The 25,484-nt window shown below is 37.1% G+C and overlaps 1 long non-coding RNA gene across 1 annotated transcript; it reads right to left on the bottom strand.

The window, feature by feature from the left end:
• Positions 1 to 6,358: 6,358 nt before the first annotated feature.
• On the bottom strand, positions 6,359 to 19,667 carry LOC103098044 (uncharacterized). The gene is made up of 3 exons (XR_465883.3): positions 18,589 to 19,667; positions 8,641 to 8,797; positions 6,359 to 7,272 (listed from the first exon to the last, which is right to left on the bottom strand). It is a non-coding gene; the product is annotated as an uncharacterized LOC103098044 (long non-coding RNA).
• Between the last annotated feature and the right edge of the window lie 5,817 nt (positions 19,668 to 25,484).

The raw sequence follows: 25,484 nt of genomic DNA on the forward strand, positions 1-25,484 counted from the left end.
ATATTTTATTATTAGAGATATAATTTAATTTTTATGGTTTGGGCAACCATGAAGGGATGAGAATTACTCTCAAAAAAAATTTTTTTAAGATAGCCTAGATAATTTTTTTTAAGCCACGTTTCTCCTGCCAAGGTTTTTCACCCACCCATCCTTGTAAAGCTGCTTCTCCTGATTCATCTTGCTCCTGCTGCCTGTTCCTGCCCCCAGACATTCACTCCTAAACTTTTTGTCCAAGATTGCTCACCTGGCGGCCCCAGCCCCAGCCTCAGGGCCCAGCAACTCTACTCCTGATCTCTAGCCTCTGACCCAGATTGCTCATCCAACCCCAGGCCCAGCCCCAGGACCCAGACTGCTGGTAGCTGCCACTGTGTTTTCAGAATCACAAACCAACTAGTAAAAACTGGGGTGTTCTTTCCTTAGGCAACAATTAGGCTCCATGAGGCAGGGTACCTGGGGGGGGGGGGGATGAGGAGAAGGAAGAGACTTTTCCAAACAGGAAGTTGATTACAAGCATGGCATATTCTATGAGAGAGCATTGCATTGTCTATTTCAAAGGATGTTTTTCGAATGCACTAATCCTTTTACTTATCTTACCTCAGATTCAGGGGAGAAATTCATCTCCCTTCAACTCTTTGACATTTGGGCCTGCCTAATTTGAGATTCCTAAAACCCATGTTCTCCCTCACTATGGGAAATACGAAACTACTGACAAAAGGAATCTCAATGGATAAAAAAAACCAAAAACGAACATTAAAGAGACTGGAGGTTATATTTTTAAGACTTTTCAGACTCCAATAGTTTATAAAAGTCTCTGTGTTTCATTGCATTTTGCTGAATGTTTTGTTTAAGATTTAATTTTGTTGTTTTAAGTTCATATGTTAATGTATTCAATACTATTCTGTTACACTGAATCATTTTAATGTACTGGGTTTTAACTACTGTTATATTCTGTTGTGTTTCCCCTATAACTATAGTGAACAAACATTATTGAATAAGCCCATATAAAAAGCAGGGTTGTTTTTTTTTTCTATTTTGACTTTGTAAATTGTCATATAGAGGATTGATAGGCTTCATCAAAACTGGTTACAATTGTATAACAACCTTTGGAAATTTTAATGAGCTAAATATCTCGAATTGATTTTAAGGGGTTTTTAGACATGATTTTTAGATTTTTTTTTCAACAACTCTGATCATTTTGCCTGCCTCTAACAGGAGGTATGGTCCATTTTAGTAGCTGAAATGAAATATAATTATAATCCCCACCTCCCACATTTATAAAAATGTGAATGGATGAGACATCATAGTCTCAAACAAAGGAGTTGGAAGTTCATTCCAGGGCATTATACCCCTGGATGGCTCCAAAAAAGGGAGCATCTCTCATTTATAACTCCTCAGCTTACTATATACCCTTCCACCATAATGACCTCTAGATTCTTGGTGACAATTTTAGACCCAACAGCAACAGTACAGAGGTTTGTTTTCTTCTAGATTCCTCTGTCACATTTTTGTAATGATGGCAGTAATAGATTTTTTAAAATATCTCAGCCAAGGTTGAAACATTGCTACACCTGAAAAACTTGTGACAAATATCCATTTTCTTTAAATGTCATATAGCAGACTCATGTAAAATATGATGGTGGGTTTGTTTGCTATTGACATTAAATGGGCTATTATAACTCTGGGGATATTGATACTTTTTGAATGTGCATTACATGTTGTACTACCGTTCTTTATGAAAACTTTATTTTGTGAAAATAATTTGCTTGTACTCACAGTGGATCATGGCCAGGTATGAAGAGGAAATGGATCTCATTTTTGGTGAGAAACCTTTTATTTTACATTTCCTTAGCTGACTCAGTGTGTCAATGATTATAAGCTATATATTTTTTTATTTTTAAAACTCTTTTATTATTATATTTTTTCTTGCATGTGCAAAATACTATTTCAGTTTTATTTTTCTCTCCTTTTTATATTTGAAGCTCATGTCACCAGTATTAAGAAGATTTTCTTTAACTTTTTTTTTTATTTTGCAATAATATAAGTTTAAAACATATTTGCTATAATGTCAATGCATACCCAAAAGCTTTAGACTATAAAAAATGATGCCATTAATTGTTGAAAATAATTTATGGGACTTTGCTTAATGATTCTGTCTGATTCCAGAACGAGAATACAAAAAAAGAGCCATTGCACAGTGCCAAAGAAGCACAAAGCTAAAGTGCATAGTGCCAATCGAGCACAAGGTCAAAGAAACCAAGCAATCCTGACGGGGTGATGAAAATTTTGAGCCATGACAAGAGGTCTTGAACATGTTTGGGGTTCGAGGTTGTGGCTGTTTAACATGTGTTAAAGGCAGGTCTTCCTTGTTCCACATTCTACCAAGTATTTCAAATTTGGCTCCTACCTGGCTCCTAAAATCTAGTCCCTATTCTGTCTTTCATAATGTGGCAACTTTCTGTAGTTCTGGCTACTCATTGGGTAAATTATTAATTGCTTATATAATTTTAATTGGTCCCTGATTCAAGGATCTGATATACATTTATTTTTCCTTTACTTAGAATTTTTACACACAAGATTTTTATAGTCTATATTTCATCTAGAAATTATTTTTTATTTGGATTTTTTTATGTTTTTGATTTCTTTTGCTAACTAATTCATATACCTCATAACTCAGCCATGCATCCCTAAATGATCCCTGTGTTTTTCAACACCCTCTTCGGGGAGGGGGGGGAATGTATAATTGTTATTATTTTAAATTGCAAAGCTTAAATTCCTTGTGAGAGTAATTTTAGGTTAAGACACATGCTACCTCTCTGAATCCAGAAAGTGGACTGTTTGAAGACACCATTAAGATGCCTCCACAGACAACACCCTGCACCAGAAGATCTAGAGTGAACTTTGGGATGCAGTGATTTGAACTGCGTGGAGTTTGAATGCATTTGTTTTGTATATATACTCACGCCAAGGGGGACTGCCCCCTAACTGGTTTTTTGTCAATGCACCTAGCAATTATTGGTTTTGTTCTCTTTTCCTCTTATCCTCAAATTATTGTAATTTCATAGCTGGTATGTTTACAAGACCCACTGGAGATACTAGTCTTCCACGGGTCTCAGGGGGTAGTGTATAAATGGAGATTTTGAACCCTAGACCTCATTCCCCAGAAGTCCTTGGTATGTCCCAGAATTCCCTATAATCTCTCCTGCGTCTCCACATTGGCAAGATCACGATTGATATTTAACTGGCAGTAATGCCTCCCACACATTCTCTTCCTTTGCAATGATACAGCAAGATAGTGGTAAGCTAAGCATGGGGGGTGTTAAATGGGCTAATGAGTCATGGGCACGTGGTTTTTATTTTCTATCCTCTTTATTCCTTGATTTCTAATGATCCTTAATAAACCTCATAAAATATAATATTTTTATTATTAGAGATATAATTTAATTTTTACAGTATCCCCACACCCCGAAAAGTGCTTAGTGAGAGGGACTCTCTTAATAGTTGGTTGATCATTTTGTAATTTCTTATTTATAATATACTACAGCTTGCTCACATCCATCACTTCTTCATTGATCTTTTGGTGACTTGCAACTTCAATGATTCAGAAATGGTAATGTTCCATACATTGGGTTCATACAATATCACTGGAAGAATCTGAGTGTTAAAAAGATGGACCTTTGTTTCAAGATTTGGGGATGGGGGAGGGGGTATCATTAAAAGACCTCAAATCTTCTAAAACCAAGCAAATCTATTTTCCACTTTCAATTCAATTCTAGAGCTGGTTCATTGTCCATTTGTGCATTTGTGGTATCTTGTCAGACAGTCAGGCAGACAGATAGATCATAGACAGATGGACAGACAGAGATGTAGACAGACAGACAGACAGATAGATAGATAGATAGATAGATAGATAGATAGATAGATAGATAGATAGATGGATGGATAGATAGGTGGATAGATAGATAGATGGATAGATAGATAGATAGATAGATAGATAGATAGATAGATAGATAGATAGATAGATAGATAGATAGATAGATAGATGGATAGGTGGATAGATTAGATGGATGGAGAGAGAGACAGAGAGACAGAGAGAGAGTCAGAGAGAGAGAGAGAGAGAGAGAGAGAGACTTTATAGATCTTCCTCCAATTGCTAATTTGTAATCTGAACAATAGAGATTGTTTATCCATTTCATTGTTCCCATGTGGGTAATTAGGCCAGACTCTTTTGAATGATTATAGAGTTCATTTAGGATGTTCTACAATGTTCTGGAGTTTGATGAAATTAGAACAATGTCATTTGTAAAAGGAGTACCTACAGGGAGTATCTTGGTGGCTCAGTGAATTGAGAGCCAAGTCTAGAGATGGGAGATCCTAGCTTCAAATCTGGCCTCTGACACTTCCCAGCTATGTGACCCTGGGTAAGTCACTTAACCCCCATTGCTTAGTCCTTGCCATTCTTTTGCCTTGGAACCAATACCCAGTATTGAGTCTAAGATGGAAGGTAAGGGTTTAAAACAAACAAAAAAAAGGAATACCTGTACTACTTTACTATCTATAGAGAATCTCTCTTCAATAGTGGGATCTCTGTTCTAGGTCTCTATCCCTGGTGAGCACATAACTCCCTGTTTTATGTCTTATTTGAAAATAATTGCAAAATTATTAAACAGATAATCTCTATTATGCCTTTCAGATCAGCTTTTATGATTTTAACTTTTGAATGGGACATTTTATTTGAAGAGATGGGGTTTTAAGGTAGTATTTTGTTCTACCTAATCAAATACCTCTTCAAGTAAAAAAAAACAATCATAGTGGAATTTTGTATTTTCTATATATTTCAACCAATCACATGATTGTGACAATGTTGGCTGCTATATAACATTCAAATAAATAGTGGATATGGAAGCCTACTTTTTCTCTTCTTCAATATTGATTAAAGTTATCCCCATTTTAGGTATAGGTTATTCTCATAAAAACTACATAAAAATGGCAAAGTAGATATATGAGTCAGTAATTAACTATGCTCTCTTGGTCTCCATTTTTTTGTTCACAATAAAATTTGAGTTTAACCCATATCTCATCACACCTCAACTTTAATTCCATATTTGTCTACTCCTATCATATCTAACCATCATATCATATAAAATCTAATTTTAACATCTCTTCTCTTTTAGATAACTTGAGAGTCAATTTTTCGATACCTTCACCTATCTATACTTGGTCTAACCCAGCTACTTTTTACATTTTACCCACTATGCTCTATGGTTGCCACTCTTGGAACTTCATGATCGAAAAAGAATCTAAATTATAGAAAACACAAAGAATTATAAACAGATTTCATGATGGAAATAACCAGGCTATGCTCTTTGTGGTGGCAAAAAAATTGGAAAATGAGGGGCTGCCCTTCAATTGAGGAATGGCTGAACAAAGTGTGGTATCTGTTGGTGATGGAATACTATTGTTCTCAAAGGAATAATGAACCGGAGGGATTCGATATGAACTAGAACAACCTCCAGGAAGTGATGCAGCGTGAAAGGAGCAGAACCAGGAGAACATTGTACATAGAGATGGATACATTGTGGCACAGTCAAATGCAATGGACTTCTCTACTAGCAGCAATGCAATGATCCAAGACAATTCTGAGGGACTGATGAGAAAAATGCTATCCACATCCAGAGGAAGAACTGTGGGAGTGGAAACACAGAAGAAAAACAACTGCTTGATCACATGGGTCGATGGGGATAGGATTGGTGATGTAGACTCTAAACAATCACCCTTGTGCAATTATCAATAATATGGAAATAGGTCTTGATCAATGACACATATAAAACCCAGTGGAATTGCTTGTGAGTTATGGGAGAGGGAAGGGAGGAAGGAAGGGAAAGAACATGAAACATGTAACCATAGAAAATTATTTTTAATTAAATAAATAAATACGGTTTTTAAAAAGGAAATAACCAAGCTATAAAATATTATTAGTAGGGGGCAGCTGGGTGGCTCAGTGGATTGAGAGCTAGGCCCAGAGATGGGAGGTCCTGGGTTTAAATCTGGCCTCAGACACTTCCTAGCTGTGTGACCCTGGGCAAGTCACTTAACCTCCATTGCCTAGCCCTTACCACTCTTCTTCCTTAGAACCAATACCCAGTATTGATTCTAAGACAGAAGTTAAGGGCTTAAAAAAATTTTTTTTTAAATATATTATTAGTAAAGATACCAAGGATGACTTCTACATAAGAAGTGATATAAAAAGGTGAAATGCCTTTTTTATAAATATTGATCTTTGAATATTATTCAGAATTATATATATTATATAAGAACATAAGTAATGAATAAGATGCATTATGAATTTGCTGGTCATATTTTTTCCTTTACTGATAGCGTGGAGGAAAATTCTAGCTCAGAGCAGGTTGAATTATCACAAATTCCAAGTTAATGATGTGAGAACTAATCAGGATGTCAGCAAGCATTTCTTATGTGTCTGCCAGGTAGGTGGCAGGGACTGTGCTAGACACTAGGGATACAAAGACAAATATGAAAGTCTCTCAAGGAGTTTTTATTCCATTAGGAGGAACATCATGTACACATCTAATTAGATACAAAATACATACAAAGTAATTACTAGGGAATTTCCATGAGAAAGGGGAAGAACTACTGCTGGTGAGATCAGGAAATACCTCATGTAAGATATTACAGTTGAGTTCTCTTTTGCAGGAAGCGAGGGATGCTGAGACATTGTTGTTTGTCCTTCATTTCCAAAGAGGACCAAAGACATCATGGGGTGATTTCTTGACTTGGGTACCAACTTGTCAGCCTTACTCTCTTTTTCAATCATGGAAGTCCAGTGGCAGGAAAAAAGTCAAGATGACTAGCCAAGGACTAAGATGCAGTGGATCATCTTGGCTTCTCCAGTGCCTGACCAAGATCCAGGCACTCCACAATATCTGCTTTAGCTTGTTGGAACAAAATTTTCTCATCTGTCCATTCCACCAGAGGAAGTCTTCTCACGTTTGGGTTAGGCATCCCCTTAGCCTACTGATGGGTTTGAAGCCTGTTGGTGACCCTCAACCTGGTTTAGTCAGCCCACTTGGGAGTGCGGTCACTATGCACGTCATAGCTTCTTGTAGCCAAAGGTGAGAGATGAGTGAAAGATGGACTCTAAAGATAGATGATCAGCCCTGAAAAGGGCTCGGTGAGCCCCCACACAGAGATGCTAGTCCTCCGTGAACACCCAAGACAGAGGTGAGAAGGAAGTACATCCCAGGCATAGGAGACAAACTGTGTAAAGGCAAAGACAAGAGGTATCATGTGTGAAGAAAAGCCAGAACAGTTTGGTTGGTCCTAAGAGTGCCTAAAAGGGAGTGTAATATGTAATGCATCTGGAACGGTATACAGAAGCCGGATTACAAAGGACAAGACCTTAAAGGTCTTAAACCTTCAGATCTTAAGGTTTTCTTTGCCACCTTGCCACCACAACACTCTTAATATACAACAAAATGAAAGGGGAGAACGGAGAGGATATGTTGAAAAGCACCAAAGTCACCCACTGCTAGACACTGACAGTTAACAGGAAACATGCTGGCTAGTGAAGGTGAAAGATCAGCTAAAGGCATTTTCTTTGTTCTGGAAACAGGATATGCCCCAAGATCCGCTCTCCAGGATATGCTCATTAAAAATATTCTCATTTAACTTGATTTAACAACCTGATAAGCACAGGAATTACTGATATTCCAAAAGAAGATTTTAAGTACATTAGATTATTCTTATTATCTCTGGTTTTATTTTTCAGAAAAATGTTTGATTTGTAATTTTTAGGGTTATGGAAATTAAAAAGGACCAATTTTTAAAAATTATTTTCTTATCAGTATGAATGTTACCTGAGTAGGAGCAGGACAGAGTGAACAGTACTAGGTTTGGAGTCAGGAAGACCTGAGTTCCAAATTCACTTCAATCACTTAATAATTGGGTAAGTAACTTGATCTCTGTGTGACTCAAGCAATTCTTTAGGACTTTTCTATTAAGTCATAGATGCATTGTAATCTGGGTTGGTAGAGGGACAGTAATTGCCACACTGGAAGTTCCGTGTGTTGCTGAGTAATTGAGATTTTTTTAGCTTTTACATTTTTAAATTTAAAAATTTTTAAATTTAAAAAGAAATACTATGTATTGGTTCCAAGGCAGAAGAGTGGTAAGGGCTAGGCAATGGAGGTTAAGTGACTTGCCCAGGGTCACATGGCTAGGAAGTGTCTAAGGCCAGATTTGAAACTGAACCTCCTGTCTCTAGACCTGGCTCTCAATCCACTGAGCCACCCAGCTGCCCCCTAGATCTTTGATATATTTAACTAAGATTATTATCTAGAAAAGAAAGGATCTACTTGATCAATGACACATGTAAAACTCAGAGCATTGTCTACAGAAGGCGGGGTCAGAGGAGGGGTGGGAAAGAACATAAATCATGTAACCATGAAAAACTGTTCTTAATTAATCAATTAAATACAATTTAAAAAAGAAAAGAAAAGAAAGAACCTAAAACAATAAACAATCACTTCCTGGGAACAGTAAAAAGTTCTTTACCTGAGGTCAGTGATTTTTTTTGTCTTTTTTTTAAATTATCAGTGATTAGGTTTAAATCCCTGGGCTTCCCACCTTTCTCCTTTTGTTTCTATTCCTTATTAGCTTCCATGTATCACCACGTTGCATCAATTTCTAGATTCTTCCTTTTTTTATCTTTGCTTCCAAATCCAGGGGGGATTGTAAAACTCCTCTTCACTTTTTATGGATCTATCATCAGTCCCATCACTTCCTGGCAAATTGAGGGAAAAGAAATAGAAGCAGTGTCAGATCTTATAAGGAAGTTTCTGAAGCCAGATTTGAACCCAAGACCTCTGGTCACTAGAGCTGGCTCTCAATTCACTGAACTACCCAGCTGCTCCCAGCCCTTTAAGATTTTAAAAATAATTTTCTTTATAACAGCACTCCAAAGCAGGTAGTGTTGGCAATATTATCCATCCCCATTTTATAGATGAGATCATTGAGGCAAAATGATTTATACAGGGTAATTTACCTAGAAATTCTCTGAGTCAGAGTTCAAACCCTAGTGGCCTAATTTTAGACCCAGCCCTCATTCTAATATCCCATTCTGCCATTTCAATACAGGAATTAGGAGTCATCTCTTGCCCAAATGAGAATTCTTGATACAGCTTATTTTGCTGATATCTTTATATATTGTGTAATTAGAATTTTGTACCCCAGGACTCCATTTCCCAGAATCCCACCAGATCTTACCTATGTGAGGTAAAACACTTTGACATTTAGTAACTCTAACATTATGTAGCCAAGGACATTCTGACCCACTCTTCCAAGACACAGGCAGCTCTATCTCAGGGTGCTAAGAGTATCCAAGGTTTTTGTTATTTCTTCTCTATTTGCCATTGGCTCAAGACTCTATTGGTTATGTTCCTCCCACTATTGGGCGCCAGTGACGATGGCTCCAGTTTTATTTAATCACTTAAAATCATTTTTTTTTTACAAAGGAACATATTTGCTGATATAGCAAAGACAAAGCTCAAATCATTTCTCCTAACATCTCCAGGACACTCTTCCCCCAAGACCACATTCAAATCAGCATCACTACTGTAGGAGACTTTATCTCAGTTACCACTGGCTGGCTCCTGAAGGTTACTCCTTACTGCTCAGAACATGGGTGCCAAACTAGATGCAAAACTTGGACACTGGGACTCTGCATGCTCAAAGGCCTGCTTTCCTGATCTTTCAGAATTCATAAGCTTCCCAATTAATCTTTCCCCAACATAGGAAAAAAAAAACCAATAACTGGAAAGGCAAAAGAAAGGAGGCCCAATTCCATGGGGCCATATATTGGTCTCAGAGAGGAGATGATCCTTACAGCCTTGTCCCTCATAGAACACTGTCAGAAGACTCAAACCAGGAAAGAACAGCTAAAGAAAAAATTGGTGGAGCCTTTGTTAGGGCCTTGTAAAATTAGAAAAATTTGGACTCCATCTCCCAGAATTCTTTTCTCGTCCCAAAATTCTTTTTCCCTTTCTGTTTACATGCATTCTTACGGTATTATTGTATATAAGTTTTTCTAACTTCTCTCTCTCTCTCTCTCTCTCTCTCTCTCTCTCTCTCTCTCTCTCTCTCTCTCTCTCTCTCTCTCTCTCTCTCTCTCTCCTTTTTCCACGTGCAAGGCTGGGTGAGCTCTCTGTTTCTCCAGCCTTTTATTTTCCTTTTTGCTTCAAGGTATTATAAATAATTCTTATTAAATATAATACTTGGAGTATTTTGGATATTAATCTTAAAATCTACAGTCTTTAAAGGTGCCTCCATTTCCAGATTAGAATCCATCAAAAGTTATCAGGCCAAAACCAGTTACAAGATGCTTATACATACTCTTTAATCTTTCCAAGGCACTTGCATTACGCATCATCATCTCTCTCTTATGTAAAAAATAGACTCGAATACAGGACTACAATCCCCATGAGCCTTTGCTCCACTTCCCCAGAATGCCTTGTAATCTCACCTGGGCTGAGATCGAGAAGGTTTTTTAAGCTGATTCAAAGGCTTTTGGGGCACTTGGCTCTTTTGGACCTCCATTTTGGAGCAGAGGCGTCTCTTCGGTGATGTGAGGTTATTTTGTCTAGGCCTTTGGCCTAGGCATGTGTTTTTTTTTATCCTGTATTTTCTTTAATCTTTAACCTTTAATAAACCTCTTAAAAAAATATAACACTCCTTGCAGAGAGAAACTAATTTCTACTTGCCTCAGTCTCCCCATATTCCCTAAATTTTAATCTTTACACTTAGAAACTGGCTGCAGCCTTTTCATGTGGGAGACACCACGTAAAATGCCAGTTCCAACTACACTTAGAATCACTAACATGTCATTCTAGTGAAGAAATTAATATTGAACTAAAGGTCATTGAAGTAAGATGATTCTCTTAAATTTTACAGCTTAAAATCCAATATAAAAGGCAGCACTTAATTTGTTCATCAATATTTTGTCTCCTTAGACAGTTGAGTAGTAAGGAAAATATTCCATTTGATAAGGCAGTTTTATAAAGCATTCTGTATAAAGAGTTAGGGAATTTAATGTTTTAGAGATGCTTCCTTGTTGATTCATCATCAGAATTTATGGAACTACATTAGTCTAGGTCTGGATTTGGCCAACATGCAAATTATTTGCTTAATGGTTTTATTTGAGCATAAAATAGAATTGTAAAAAGCCTTTAAAAAGTAGCAATGTTTTATACTTCTGTATTAAAATCCCAAACTCCTAAGGTAGAATATGTAGCATCTGATTGCAGTGATTACAGATTTGGGTGGAAAGATTAATAATGCCTAGTCAAGAGTGTCTTCTATAACATACAGACATAAAAAACTTCCCTTTGGTCTATGGAAGTAAAAGCAATTTGTAAATTCCTACATTTCTAGGAGCTTTACTGCATAGAGTCTTTGGAAACTTTTCTTGAAGAAGATACTAATTGCTATAGGTCTGATTGGTTTGGTCTCTTTGGTATAATTTCTTGGCAGAAAATTCCTTACAACTCAATACTATGCCACCAATTTGGTGTGAGATAATGAATCCATTTTGATATATTATGTGCAAAATAGTTAATTCAGTAGAAGAGACAAAGTGTTTTGCTAAATTTTATGTATTATAAAGACATTGCTTCCTCTCCCCTGAAAAACACCACAACACCAGCTGCAAAAGCTAATACATGCGCTTAAGTAATTCACTTCTAGTGTATATATGGTGATTTTACTAGATTAATTTATACTCTGAAAAATCAATGTTATCTAAGGGTCTGGCTCTATGTCATTTTCATCACTAAGGTATTCTAGATATATAAGCAGGCTGAAAACTTATCAATGGTAATTTGCAAACCAGAAGTACTGTGTGTGTGTGTGTGTGTGTGTGTGTGTGTGTGTGTGTGTGTAAACTTTGACAAAAAGCGATTTATCTGATGAGAGCCTCAGTTACATCATCTGTGAAATAAGGGGGGTAGGGATGGATCTGAGGTTCTCTCCAATTCTAAATATATGATCGTGGGACAAAGAGGATATGACAGAAAGCAGGTATATGATGTGCCCATAAAAAGGAATGACAATTAGACTGATGTTGCACTGGTATCCATAAAATATCAAAAGAAGGCCTCTAGTGGGTTGGGTGGAAAATCTATGTAGGATTTACAGAAAAATATGATCAAGCATGGGTAGTGTATAATTGCCATCAGGATTGTATAATTGCCATAAAACTAAAAAAACAAAATCTTTTAAAAAGAAACATTTCAGGAAAGAGAGTTCGATAACTCTTTGAATCTAGAAGATGAATTGTTTGAAGAAGGTACCATGAAGATGCCAGAAGAAAACCTCCACAGCATCAGAAGATTCAGCATGAACTTTGGAATATAACTGATTTAACTTTGGGGGGTTGATCATAAGTATTTTCAATGTAAACGTGTATGCCACCAGGAATTGCACCCCTAATTGGCTTATTGTCAATTGGCTAGCAAACATATGTTTGCTCTCTCTATATCTCTTTTATTTCCCTCTTGTCTCTAACTATTGAATATTGTGTGCACCTTTAGCTAAAAGATCTTTAGAGATACAAGATATTTATGTAAAATGATTCACTGGGGAGACTAGTCTCCAAAGAATGGGGGGGGGGGGTTGTGAAAGTAAATTCTTGGTTCTCTTTGTTTATTCTGAGTTTTCACTTGTGAAAATGGAATCCTTTGTTCTCTTTGCCTAGTTGGAGCTAACATTTTAGAATAACAATAATTTAAGTACCCTTACTTAGTACCTCACTAGACTGAAGACAAGATTAACTCCTCTTTGTCTTTTTTGAATTAATCAACAAAAGCAAATACTCACATACTTAACTCTAAAGTAAGGGAAGTCCACAAACTCTTGCTCCTAGGAGGAGTGTTAACATCTTTAGAGGTAAGAAGCCAGCTCTTGCTGGCTGGAAGAGCTCCACCCTTTTTTCTAACTCAAATATCCAGAAAATTGTGAATTCTATTAAGAATTCACATTCTCCAGAAGGTGCAAACTAGTTCCCACACTGTCCCCGAGCAGTGCTAGACAATTTGGAAGCTGTGATTGGTCCCTGTGAAGAGGGGAGGAGACAAGAAGCCACTATAAAAGGCCCTGAATTTCTGAGGCTGGAGAGAGTGGACTCCAAGAAGAGAGTCACTTCAAGAAGGAAGTTGGCTTCAGGATTCATCTTCAGCTCAAGCCATTGTCTTGCCCTGCCTCTTAAAGGGAACTTGGGTGAGTGGATAGCTGGTCTTCCTTTTCTGTCTTTTAGAGATAGTTTAATTCTGGTTGAAGGTTAACAAGTCCTGGCTAAGCCAAGCACTGGAATGATATTTAGTTAGAAAGAGAAGAAAATCTTCTCTACCCTTTTGTATTCCTCTGCTTTCACTCCTTCCACCTCCTTTTTAAATAAAGGATTTATAATTTGCATATATTTAGCCAAACCATTCATTTTAATATTTACAGTGATCTAAAAGGAGTAGCATCATCATGGATAAGATCTAACTGAAGACATTTACTTCATCAGTTGTCCTTGGTTTTCTTTTTTCAGAGAACTATTTGATAAATCCATATTTGGGTTCTCTAAAAAGTAACCGCCCAGGACAACTGAGATAAAAAAAGATGTTTCATTTCAGCACTTAGCACTAATAGCACTTTTACTTTATACCTGGCCAATCAGGCCTTCTCACCACTTCCCAAACTTTATCTCACCTTCCTCTTTTCTAGTACCCTTTATAAGATGTCTTTCCCCAGAGCGTCTTGCTTACTTGTTTCTATATCCTCAACACTCATTAATGCTTACTGCAATTCCTGGCACATTTAATACAATGTGGGTTATGTTATATTATCATATATTATATGTACTTTGCATACTATACTGAATTTTATTGTACTGTATTATATTGTACTATTCTGCATTGTATTATATTATACTGTATTGACTTATACTGTACTAATTGTGTTATATTATAGTACAGTGACAGCATTATAGTACATATGACAGTATTGTACTATACTGTATATATTGCATTATGCCATATTGCTTTGTACTGCCCTTTATTTGTATTGTACTGTGTTGTATTATGTCATATTGTGTTGGTTCATCTTGTATTGCACTGTATTGACACAGTTCCTGACAGGTTCCACCACAGTAAGAAACAGTCAGTGCTTTTCTTTGTGCCAGGAACTTTGCTGACATCTGGCTAGACTACAAATAGAAAGGCAGGCTTTGCCTTTAAGGAGATTACATCTGTAAGATTAATAATTAATATACAATAACTCCAAGTATTTTATTTTATAAGATTTATTAATAATCACTTGAAGTAGAGAAAAGTAATAGCCTGAATAAAGAGAACAGTTTCCCGAATAGAGAAAGTGGGAGGAGAGAGAGAGAGACAGAGAGAGAGAGACAGACAGACAGAGAGACAGAGAGACAGACAGAGAGAGAGAGACAGAGACAGAGACAGAGAGACAGAGAGAGAGACAGAGACAGAGAGAGACAGAGAGAGACCGAGAGAGAGAGAGAGAGAGAGAGAGAGAGAGAGGGAGGGAGAGGGAGAGAGAGAGAGAGAGAGAGGGAGAGGGAGAGACAGAGACAGAGACAGAGACAGAGACAGAGAGAGAGAGAGAGAGAGAGAGAGAGAGAGAGGGAGAGGGAGAGAGAGACAGACAGACAGAGAGAGAGAGAGAGAGAGAGAGAGAGAGAGAGAGAGAGAGAGCAGAGTTACAGAAAACTTATCTACAAAACATAAGGATGTAATGTGGGGACAAAAGAGGAATGCTGGGAAATGTAGTTTAAGGGGTAAAAAGTTCTAATTACACACATTCAAAGAGAAGATAACACATTTTAAAAAAGCCAGAAGGAGGAAGGAGTATTAAACATATATATGGTTATAGAAGGAGTAGAGACAAAGATCTAGGGGAAAGCCAGGAATACAACCTAGAGAGGAATAAAGATATGAGTGGTCTGAGTGTCCTTCTTAAAAGAGAGATTCTGGGGGAAGTTAGATAGCACAGTACACCAGGCCTGGAGTCAGGAGAACCTAGGTTCAAATTTAGCCTTAGACACTTACTAACTGCATGACTTTGGGCAAGTCACTTAATCCCAATTACTTAGTCCTTACTGCTCTTCCATCTTGGAACTAATATGCAGTATTGGTTCCAAGACAGATGGTAAGGGTTTTAAATAAAAAAATAAGGGGGATAATCTAGTGAAGATTAAAATTAACTCTCCTCTGATTGTGAATATTACAATTGTAATCCCTGCCTATTTTTAGATTGTAATCACCAAAAGTGTAAACACCCTACTTAAAAGTTGAGTATGGAGATCTGCCCATTTTTTTATCTAATCACCAAAAGTATAAATACCCCATTCACACTTGAATGGGGGAGGTTGGTGACACATGTGTGCAATAGTGGGTGACGAATCAGAATTGACTGACTGCCTCCTGGGCAGTCCTAAAGCAGGACTTCAACTGTGATTGGTAGATGTAGAATTAGGGGAAGGCACAAGAAGTGAAGCAAGAGCAAGTGTCTTTAAAGGGGAATGACAACTCCCTGAGGGGGTTCTACTGGGAGTTCTACTTGGACTGGAGGCTGGTGGAGAATTTGTTGACTGGACCCCAGACGTGGTGAGTGAAAGGCTGACTCCTTTCATATTGGATTTTCTGAAGAGACTTACCTCTTGAGAGAGTTTTCCCCAGGTCCTCGGCTTTGCCAATGCCCAAGGACTAACTCTCCTAGCCCAGGAGTAAATTACTTAGTGCTTAAGCTAGATATCTTACCCTATCCTCTCTCTGATTTTCTTACTTCACTCTTTCTACATTTTGTAATAAATCTCTTTGGAATAAATTAAATTCCTGGTGACCACACTCTTAAATAATCCAGTCCAACCCTTTTAAAAATAACCTCTTTCCCTCCTTACAATCTCTAAGATCCCTTCCAGCATTAATTAATATTTATTAATTAATAATTAGTTAATTATTATATAATAATAAACAATAATTATTAAATAATGTATTAGTGGTAGTCTCTTGGTGACCAAGAATGACAGTAAAGAGCTGGGGAATGGGGGTTAAGTGACTTGCCCAGGGTCACACAGCTAGGAAGTATCTGAGGCTAGATTTGAACCCAGGACCTCCTGTCTCTGGGCCTGACTCTCAATCCACTGAGCCACTCAGCTGCCCCAAATAATTTATTAATTAATAATTAATATGATAAATATTCTAGCTATTTTTATATCTGATCTATCTTCTTAATCAGATGATAAACACCAGGAGGTCAGGGACGTCATTTCTATTCCTTTTGCCCCACCCCCACCCCCTGTCATCCCTAATATATTCATTCCATTGCTAATACTCAAGAATTGCCTGGTTAAGTATAGGGTTGCCTGCTTCTTGGCTCATCGTCAAGTTTTAGCTCCTGATCAAAGTACAGTTGGCAAAAAAAAAAGGACCTATACCAACTGTTAAACCACTGACGATCAAAAAGTCCAGACAGAGTTTTAATGGTAAACAAAACTATTATCTGTGTTAGCAAGAAGTTTATTTGCCAATTTTCTCCTGGTACTCTGTAAAATACAAACTAATTTAATATTTTAACTTTGGGCAATTAATAGTCTACATACCTTGTATAGAAACCAATAATCATTTTGTTTTGAAGGGTGGATCAGACAAAGGAATACGATACGGCCTTATTTTGGACCCTCTTTACTTTCATGGCAAAGACCTTATTAAGTTTGACTAAGGCTTTCTCCCTTAGTTCCCAAGAGGCAGGCACTCAAAGGCATTATCCCAATTTGCGTCACCTGGGTTCCCTGAAGACTTACTGGTAGGTAAGCTCAGAACTTGGTAGTTGAATCCTTTGTGTTTGTTGAGCCCAGCCTGATCTTTCTCCTCTCTGGGAGAACTAGGAAGCTCTCTCCAGAGTGGAATCTTTTCTTAGATGACTATTTATTTGGTCTTTATGGTAAAAAGGTAAATATGAAGTTCCTTCACATTTATTATGTCACAGAATACCAGAATTTCCAAAGTGGAAGGGACCTCAGTATCCATCATATATATGAAAAAGAATATCTTTTAGATAAGATGGACAGTGTTTTTAAATTGAGCAAACAAAATAAATATAATTACAATTAGAAAGGAAATGGTTAAATGGGCAAAAATCTTTGCAGCAAGTTTCACTAATAAAAGTTTGGTATCCAAAATATTTAAGGATTTGATGCAAATATCTATGTATAGACAAGAGCTATTCCCCCCTAGGTATTAGAATAAAAACAGGCAGTTCCCAAAGGAAGAAATCCAAATAACAACTATATAAATAATGTATATATACATATATATCCAAATAACTAATAAAAGAAATTCAAATGAAAATGATGCTGACATCATTTTCTCACATCCTTCAAGTTGACGAAGATAAATCAAAAAAAGAAAATGAAAAATGTTGGAGGAGCTGAAGGAAAACAGGCTGAGTAATCCATTGCTGATACAGCTGCAAGTTGACCCAGGCATTCAGGAAAATAATTTAGAATTATTCTTTAAACATTACTAAACCAGGGTAGCTAGATAGTATAGTGGATAGTGCCAGGTCCGGAATCAGAGGGACCTGGGTTCAAATCTGGCCCCAGATACTTCCTACCTGTGTAACTCTGGGAAGTCACTTAATCCCAATTGCCTAGCTTTTACCACTCTTCTGCCTTAGAATCAATATCAATTTTTAAAAAAACCCTTACCTTCCGTCTAGGAATCAATACTCTGTATTGGTTCCAAGGCAGAAGAGTGGTAAAGGCTAGGCACTGGGGGTCAAGTGACATGCCCAGGATCACACGACTGGGAAGTGTCTGAGGTCAGATTTGAACCTAGGACCTCCTGTCTCTAGGCCTGACTCTCAATCCACTGAGCTACCCAGCTGCCCCCTCAATATTGATTCTAACATAGAAGGTAAAGATTTTTCAAAAGTTACTAAAATATTTTTTTTTCTTTGAACTATGATACTACTACCAGGCTTAAACCCTGAAAATTTTTAAAAAGTGAGAAAAGACCCATATATTTAAAAATACTTATAGTAGCTCTATTTGTTGTAATAAAGAACTAGAAATTTAGGGGATCCCCACCCATTTTAAAATAGCTAAACAAATTAAAGTATATGAATGTAAAAGAATATTATTGTGCCACAAGAAATGTATAAAAGGAGATTCTGAACCTTTGGACTTTATCCCTCAGAAGTCCCTTAGTATTTCCCAAAATTCCCTTCAATCTCTCCTGCACCTCCACATTTGCATGATCACATTATTGTTTTATAAGTGGCTATAACTCCTCCCTCTTTCTCTCTTTAACCTGTAACTGGGCTGAGTTCAGGCAGTTCTTTTGCTTTAGTTATTATTAATAAAACTTTATTAAATATAATACTTTGGTTATTATAGATTAATTTAAATCTTTATAGAAGTAACAAAAGGAAAGGTTTCAGAGAAACTTGAGAAAAAAAAACTTGTATAAACAGATTCAGAGTGAAGTGAGTAGAACTAATAAAACAACTTACTCATTGACAAGGATGATATGGAGTCCACCTTCTGAGATCTGCTATCCCAACTTCCATTTATATTGGCAGAATGGAGCCCCAGAGGACAGTCAATTACTTCTCATTTCATGGTTCTAGGGAGTAATCTTGAAGGATTAGAGTTTTTTTCCAGTACTATTACTCTTGAGCCCCCATCAGTGTGCTCCTCATCAATTAACCTGTTGGTATCAATTAGCAAGCCAGAGTTAATTAGCTTTTTAGTTATCAAGGCAACATAGTGATAATAATTGGCTAAAAACAGACAAACAAAAAAACCCCAAACATTCCCTGCCAAAGTCTGGGACATAGTCTCCCACAAGCATATGTAGATTCTAGTGGAAATTCAGTTAAAGCTTTGAGAATATATATGGCAAAAGGGTAACTCATAGGTCTTTCATAGTCTTTTTTCCCCTTCCTGGAGTCCTTCTGAAATTCACTTGAGGTATGTGTAGTTCTGTCACGAGCTCTGAGGGTTAGGATCCTTCTGGAGTCCATAGCTTCGACTTCTCCTGGTACCAAGGACATTATCTTCCCTGAAACAGCTTTTCCTTGGTGTTTCTAATTTGTCCTCTTTTAGCTCCTGAATGGTTACATTGTTTATAACTGATTGAGACTCTCTGATGACATAGTAAAGAGAGGAGAGAAGATGTAATATTTCATCTGGTCTCAACCTCCCTTTCCCTATGCTGCCTTTGCTTAGAAGCACAAGCATCTGGCTCCTCAAAGTACTCCCCAAACCTTAACTGCATTCCTGCTAGGATCTCTCCATGGGTCCAGAGATGTGTCTGATTCTTTCACCTAATCCTTATATGTAGCCTCTACTTTCATCCAATGGCTTCAAGAACTTTACTTCATGTATTTCACATATTTCATTGATTCTATAATTCAATCAAGGAGCTATCCTCATTCTATAAAGCTATTGGGAAAGCATCTTGTTAGTTACATTAATTAGGACAGGTGGTGTGTGTGTGTTTAACATTTTTCTTATAAAAGAAAATCAATTTTGAAAGGACTTTTGTAAACCCTTACCTTCCATCTTGGAATCAATACTGTGTATTGGTTCCAAGGCAGGAGAGTGGTAAGGGATAGTGTAATGATTAAAATAGTGGGGAGTCATAAAAAAAGCAGATAAAAGAGTGATTGCCTTAAACTGTGACCACAAAGATATGTTTTTTATATTAAAATAAAGTGGTCGCCAGGGAAAAATTCCCAAATATGAAATATACCCAAGTCAGCTGGATTTTTATGGAGATTTTAATTAATACAAATGAGGAATTAAAGAAAGGGAGAGAAACAGAGTAAGAGGGAATAGTAGGGAAAGGGCTAGACCAGCTTAGGCCAGCCTTAAAGCTTAAGAGAGAGATCAGTCAGTCTTTTATCAACTCACCACAAGATTTGTCCAAGCAAGACTCTAGTGTTCAGAGAGACACCAGTTCAGCTTTGGCCAGCTCAATCTCCAGAGAGAGTTCTCTGAGAGAGTCCCGAGAGAGTCCTTTGCTCTCAGCTTATCATCTCCTTTTAAAGAGAATTTTCTCCTATGTCACCTCCCCTAAGTTCTCACATCTACCAATTTTCCAAAGGACATTTTCCAAAGGACAGACCATTCTGAATTCACACCTGAGTAGACTAAAAACCTCTGAGTAAGTTCTCACCTCTTTGCCCTTTGCAAGTTCACAAGTCACCTGACCTTATAGATACTTAGCACCCTTTTGTATTAGATCTAAAAATAGGCACAGCTTAAGAGCTTTTGCCTTACTATAAATATGGGTTTAAGTACTTTTCATTGATCAGCAAGGAGTTTACAACTTTATCTTCCCCTAAAGTATGCTTAAGTAGGGGTGGAGTAGAGTTCCCACATTCCTGGTCAAGTACCTTCATTGTTTAAATGGGGAATGGTCTTAATGAAGTCGGGTCTGAGAATTTTTAAGGTTCACACTAGGCAATGGGGGTTAAGTGACTTGCCCAGGGTCACACAGCTGGGAAGTGTCTGAGGCCAGATTTGAACCTAGGACTTCCTGTCTCTAGGCCTGGCTCTCAATCCACTGAGCTACCCAGCTGTCCCCTTGACAAGACTTTAAGAACTCTGGTCAGTGCAATGAGCAACTATAATTACAGAGCTCAGTGCTGAAGCACATTACCCACCTTCCAACAAAAGTGACAGACTTAAAATGCAGAATGAGACATACATTTTCAGACATATCCAATGCAAATTTTTGTTTTGCTTAATAATGCATATTTGCAACAATGGCTGTTGTTTAAATTTGATGGGGAAAGGTAGAAAAAGGAGTTAGTTAGTAATGGGGCTACCCTCTTCCCCCCCAATAAAGAAAAAAAAAGAGAAATAATAGTGTCATTAAAATTTTTTTAAATGCATAAAGCAGGAAGGCCAGAGAGAAACATGGGCAAACTATAAAGTTATAAACTTACATATGGAAATATTATATACTCAAAATAAAAAGCAAGTTGTATATAATAGAGGTTAAAAATTACAATATACAATCTCCTTTTTCTTTTCAACTTTACATATGGAAATGATAATTTTATTTGTGCTTGTTGAGTAAAAATATAATTAAAAATAAGCAAAGCTTTTGTTTTAAGGAAAGTTTTCCTAGATAGAGGAAAAGAAGTAATTCTTTTAAAATTTTTGATTTATGATTGATTTCTAAATCAATATGATCTGAAAACAACAAAAAGTAGCAATATTTTTTAGAAGAATACTATTGACAACACCTTTGATAAATGGTTATCTAGACTTTGCTTAAAGATCTCCACTGAAGAAAATTGACTATTCAATTCAACAAAAGCATTTATTAAATAAGTATCCTATACCAGGCCCTGGGCTAGATGCTAGAGACAAATCACTCCCCTCCCTTACTAAACGTATATTCAGGAACTGATGAGTCTGAATGCAGATTGAAACATATCATACTTCACTTTGTTTTTTTCTTCCACGAATTTTTCTCTAGTATAAGCAATATGTGTCTTCTTTCATGGAAGTGTGTCATATTACCTGTTGCCTTAGGGAGGAGGGAGGAGTGGAAGGGAGGGAGAGGACATAGATTGCAAAATGTTAGAAAACAATTATTAAAAGCTGTAATGATATGTTATCTTGGAGGGGAACCAAACAACCTTATATCTTAATGACCCTAGAAGTCCTTTGCACTTTCCTTCCCCTTCACTTCCCTTTTCCTTTCCCTTCCCTTCTCTTCCATCTTATTACCCCCCTCAATTACATGTAAAAACAATTTTTAACATTCATTTAAATTTTTTTTTGACTTCCAAGTTCTCTCCCTCCTTCCCTCCATCTTTCCTTAGAATGGTAAACAATCTGATATAGGTTTTACATGTGCAATCATGTAAAATACTTTTCCATGTTAGTCATTTTGTGGCAGAGAACTTGAACAATAACAAAAACCCCAACCAAAAAGAAGAAAGAAAGTGAAATATAGTAGGTTTCTGTCTTCTTTTAGCGTCCATCAATTCTTTCTCTAGAGACAGTTGACATTTTTCATCATGAGTCTTTTGGGATTGATGATCTCTGTATTGCTGAGAATAGCTAAATCCTTCACAGTTGTTCATCACATAATATTGCTATTATTGTGTACAAAGTTCTCCTGGTTCTCCTCACTTTACTTTGCATCGAGGCTTTATCTTTCTTAATGCTTGTATTTGTCTTTCAACATTTAGCACGGTGCCTGGAACATAGTAGGAACTTAATAAATAAATATTGGGTGACTTGACTTTGCAACTTGTACCCATTGCCTTCTAGGCAAGCAGAAAGATCATATACTCTTTCCTCTCTGTGTCAGCCTATCAAATATTTGAAGATAGCTATCATGTCTCTCCATGCTTCTCTTATCTAAGCATACCCATCTCATACCAATATTCTCCATTCCAGATTTTTTGTTGAATTCATGTCTGAAGCATTTGCATGCTCTTGTTATCTCTTAGAGATCCTGGCTTCCTTCAAGGCTCAGCTTATGTGTCATTTCCTACAGGAAACCTTTCCTAACGTCCCTGATCATTAGTAGTCTTTCTCTCTCTTAAAATAATTACTTATTTGTGTATATGTCATATCACTCCCATCTCCAATCCACTCCAGGCAAATTACTTGAGGGAAATGGATTGGTTTTTCTTTTTAATCCCATCCCTTAGTACAATGATTTAGACTTAATAAGGACTTAAAAATTCTTCTTGGAATGGATTGGATTATTGGATTTCCCATCCTAAACTCTCCCAGAATCTCTATATATGGATGTCTGGCTATTCAACATATTCAGAATAGAATGACTACTTGTTGGGGATGTTGTAGAAGGGGTTTCTGGTTGGTTGTAAATTCTTCTACCAGGAGTACACTAGAATCTTTATACTTTATCACTGTGCATCAACTGCCTTCTCACTCTTGAAGTTTCGCTGGTGTCTGTTGCCTTCTCATCCTGGAACATCCTTTACCTTATGGTCCTCTTTCCTCGTTGGTGAATTCCTTTTGAAACCTCCATTTTGAAGAATTGCCCAGGTCTGTCATCCTTCCATCTTCTTCCAGGTCTACTGGCTCTCCAGACTTTACCACCATTCAGATGTCTTTAATATTTTCACTTCTTTTTGTTGCCATTATCGAATCATTTTCAGTCCTGTCAGACTCTGAGGCAATCAGGATTAAATGAATTGTCTGGGGTCATACAGTTAGTAAGTATCTGAGAATAGATTTGAATTCAGATCTTCCTGACTCTAGGCTGGTTCTGCTGCCCTTCATACCTCCTCTCCTTGTTTAGTTCCCTTTTATTTCTTGTCTTTCCCCATTAGAATGTATGTTCCTTGAAATATTTGTTATATTCAATATTCTATGATTTCAGGAAGATAAGTTAATTTCTTTCAATCACATATCCTATAAGGAAAGATACAGAGTGACAGATCTGAGAGCTAAGATTCCATACTCTGGGAGAAAATGGTCATAATCTGGGTGCCATTTTGGTGCATGGTAGCCAAAATATAGTTGAAAATTTGTGGCGGAATGAGCATTGGATTTATAGTGCTTGTAACCTTTGGACTTGTGAACTAGTAAGTGACTTGTGAGTTCTCTTATCTAGTGACTTACCAAGTGTTAAGTAGGGATACTTCAAATTCTTGATTTGATTAAGTGAAAGGTTGCTGATTGATTACATTAAAAATAAAAAAGGGAGTTTGAATTCTCTTTCACATCTTGTTTGTCATTTCTTATGGCACAATAGTATTCCATTATAATCATATACTACATATTCAACTGCTTCAGTAATTTCCCAGTTGATGGAATTCTCTTTAGTTTCCAGTTCTCTGCCACCACAAAAAAAGCTGCTATACCTGCTTTTGAACAAATAGGTTCTTTTCTCCTGTCTTTGATTTCTTTAGGATATAGACTTCCTAATGGTATTTCTAGGTCAAAAGATAGGCACACTTTTATGGCCCTCAGGCCATAGTTCCAAATTGCTCTCCAGAATGGTTGGGTCAGTTTATAGTTCCACTAACAGTGTATTAGTGTTCTTATTTTCCACATCCACTCTTGCCTATATCATTTTCTTTTTTTTATCATTATTTAGTCTGATAGATGTGAGGTGGTATCTCAGAGTTGTTTTTAATTTGCATTTCTCTAATTAATGGTGATTTAGAGAATTTTTTTTCATATGACTAAAGATAATTTTAATTTCTTCATCTGAGAACTGCCTGTTTGTATCCTTTGACAATTTGTCAATTGGGGAAATGCCTATATTTTGGGTATTATAGCTATTCATTTTGGTTTCTTATTACGAGGTATGAGAGACAATATATTATACATAGTGAATAGAGACCATGCTTGGAGGAGGAAGATGGAGGAAGAGAACAAGCATTTATTTATTTCTTTTAAACCCTCACCTTCCGTCTTGGAGTCAATACTGTGTATTGGCTCCAAGGCAGAAGAGTGGTAAGGGCTAGGGAATGGGGGTTAAGTGACTTGCCCAGGGTCACACAGCTGGGAAGTGTCTGAGGCCAGATTTGAACCTAGGACCTCCCGGCTCTAGGACTGGCTCTTAATCCACTGAGCTACCCAGCTGCCCCCGAGAACAAGCATTTATGAAACACTTACTATATGCTAAGCACTGTGCTAAGTGCTTTACAAATATTATCTCATTGGGAGGTAGATGCTATTATCCCAATTTTATAGTTGAGGAAATTGTGGCAGAGGTAAAGTGACTTGTCAAAGTTCACGGGGCTAGTAAGTCCTTGAAGCTACATTTCAACACAGGTCTTCCTGACCCCAGTCCCAGGGATCTACCCACTGCCTCACTTAGCTGTCTAGGTTTAAGTTTCACCTCTGCTACATACTGGCTGTGTGATCCTGAGTACATTGCTTTATCTCCCAGATTCTAGGAAATTCTGTAAGACCATAAATTGCAGTGAAAGTGCTGACCTGCATTGCTACAGAACAACTCAGCATTCCCTGTGGCAGTGAAAAAAAATGCAGATTTTATTCCCCATTAGACTTTAGGATTCCCTGAACATAGGGACCCTTTGCCATCATTCTAAATCATGAGTTTCTCTGGTGTCCAGCATTATCTAGTGGAAGTAACACTGGAATTTGGAATTATTAGCCTTATGTACTGATTTTATGACCTCAAATCACTGGGCCTCAGTTTCCTTCTCTGTAACATGAAAGGCTTGGATGCTGTGATAGCTGAAGATGCCTTTTGGTTCTAAAACATATATAGCATACAGAAAAATATTTAATCAGTAAGTCAATAAGCATTGATTTAACTACTACACTGAGAGCTGGAGTTATAAGGACAACTGAAAACTGCTGTCATTGAGTTTATTGTCTTAATGGGGAAGACATACAAAACACCATTAAAATAAGATAAATTGAAAGA

Source organism: Monodelphis domestica, chromosome 3 (genome assembly GCF_027887165.1).
Source record: "Monodelphis domestica isolate mMonDom1 chromosome 3, mMonDom1.pri, whole genome shotgun sequence".
Taxonomy (NCBI): domain Eukaryota; kingdom Metazoa; phylum Chordata; class Mammalia; order Didelphimorphia; family Didelphidae; genus Monodelphis; species Monodelphis domestica.